Here is a 2,757-nt window from a genome sequence, read left to right on the forward strand (position 1 = left end):
CACATGTCAATAAAAGGTCCAAAATCCTCATGTTGTCGGTCTTGTGTCATTGTTGTTTAATACAGTTAGTATGGGACATAATTACAGTTAATGGAGCATTAGTTTGCAAGTACTGTAAACGCAGTTGTTTGTTTGACATCATGAAAAACACTCCACTCTCCCTTTTATTAAAGAACAGATATTTGATTAATGGTACAGTCTGTAGTGTGGGAAGAAATCCCCAACAAATCCACAAGGAATTCACTTAAAAAAACAAAAAGCTTCTTCAAATGTTTACACATAAATACTGGACCAAAACGCATGAGTTCACGTCATACTGTCTTTATTTTGTAAATCCATCCTTTGATTTTGTGACATTTTAACCTCCAGTGGAAGTTATATATGATGTAATTGTTTAGACCCCGAGGTGGTGGTTCAGTGCATCCCAAGCTTCGTCACAGTCCCGGACTTTTTCACCAAAACCTCTACCTCTTTTATTGACAAAACTTTTACACATTAGCTCAATGACTGAAGACTCACGGCATATTTTAATTCAGTCAGTGTGATAAATGATTAGCTGTGATTGTGTTGAAGGGAATGTTGGGAAACATTGTGGTGCCTGGTGCTTTACCTTAGTGATAGGGATTAAAACTGTAAGTAGACTTGCCCCATGCCATATGCTATAGTGTTTGACATAAAGGAAAGTGCCAAATGTCTTCTGGTTTAGTAGAAAGGTGGGATGAGCCTGTGCTGCCCTCTAGTGGTGTTACGCAGTCATGTACTAAACTGAGGGTGATGGTTGGAAGCAGTTTTGTGTCCGTCTGAAACACTTCAGCGGGCTTTGTTGATGGATAACTGTCGTAGTATTTATTTCATCTATTATTTAACACTGGTATGGAACAGCTGCTGATGAGTCTTTGTGTATTTTAAATTGAAAACCACTAAGAGAATGAAGGAACATGTATGTTAAACTTAATGCATGTTGTTTTAGTTTTGGATCATGTATGTTGAAGCTGTTTAAAGATGAAGTAATCTAACATGTTTGAAATTGTCTTACTGATTTAACAGGTGACTTTTCTAAGCTAACAACTGCTTTCTTAACCTAAAGCTGAGTTTAAAGGCTAGATTTTGTTTGGTACCCTCACATGTAATTACATATAATGCTGTACTTTATATATATTTTACATTATTTGTAATTGTTTTGTATTGTCTAATTTTAACACTTTCTCTCAGTGTCAAATTTTTTATTGTTCTGAAACAATTTTTTAATGAATTCTTCTGCCAGTCGTTCTGATAACCTGTTGTTAGAAATGTAATTTAATTAAATTTGTTTCCTTTTTGGGACGAGTTGCTACGTTGCCTGTGCCATGTCTGTGTCTAACACTGTACAGCTGTCTCTCTGCTGTTGGTCCTGCTGTCTGTCATCATTAAAGGTGATACAGTCAATTTTTCATGCAACCCAAAATTAAAAGGCTACTGTTTTTATTTTATTTCAACCAGTTAATTACACATATAATCTGTGAAAGAATCTGCTTCCTCTGGTTCTTCCTGGTGCTCCTAACGGCATTTACAAGAAAGAAAACAACGAATCAGAGCGGAGAAACATAACTGATTGTTGAGTCTCATTCACAGGTCCCAAAGCTTCAACCCAACAACCCAAAGCGTCTGTATTTGACGATCATCTTCATCACATTTTCATCCATAAGCAGTTCATACAGTTTATTGATAACCAATAGCACCATTATCTCTCCTCCGCTCACTGGGATTCTCCAACAGGAGCAAATGTTCATAATAATAAATGTAATTTGTGTTTAACCTACCTCTCTATACACAGCGGTGTAGTGCAGGGTTGGGAGAGTTACTTTAAAAAGTAGACAGTAACCTAATGCAAGTATCACAGTATTAAAGTAACTTGATTACTTTCTGTTATTAAACATTAAATATGCAAATAAAGGCAACAGAGCACCTTTTCATACAAACATGCAGCTCAAAGATCTTCACAAAACTGAAACTGAAACAATGTGTAAAAACAATATGAACAACCATAACTAAAACTGTCCAAGGCAACAAATGAATACAATAAAACCAATAAAATGTAAAACATCATAAAATTACAGCTGCAAGCAGCGATGATCGGGCCCTCGTATTCCACGACTGCGGCCGCGTATCATGTGTGAACCACGACATGAAAATGTATGTAAATGTTGTTTATGCTGACTTAGGTGACTATTAAGCTTCTTTTTTCTTTGCTGTTTGCCTGAGAAACTCATCCAGGCTGAAGTTATTCTTTTCTGGCCCACTCAGAAGTCCATTCTCTGCATTTGACCTCAATCCCAAATACTAGGAGCAGTGAGCCAGGGACAAACAGATCTGAGCCAGTGCCTTGGTCAGGGGCATTGAGACTACCGTGGACCAGGTGGTGAAGGAATGGAGCAACAAAACAAAACAAAAATCATAAATAGCATGTAAAACAAGATAGATAGATAGATAGATAGATAGATAGATACTTTATTTATCCCGAGTGGCATACAAAATACAAACATACATTAAACTAAAAACCCTGACGTTAAAAACAGAATCAAAAATAAGATATAAAGTATTATGTATGTATATAATATATAGAATTAACAGTATAAAATAAGATTAAGAGTAGCTACAGTAAACATTGCAAACAGTAAACAGTGGAAATAAACAAACAAAGGAAGATAAAACGAAAGGGAGGGATGAATTAAAAGAGAGGGATGAATTAAAAGAGAGGGATGAATTAAAAGGGAGGGA

Source organism: Morone saxatilis, unplaced genomic scaffold (genome assembly GCF_004916995.1).
Source record: "Morone saxatilis isolate NCDOM2014 unplaced genomic scaffold, NCSU_SB_2.0 Contig19, whole genome shotgun sequence".
Taxonomy (NCBI): Eukaryota; Metazoa; Chordata; class Actinopteri; family Moronidae; genus Morone; species Morone saxatilis.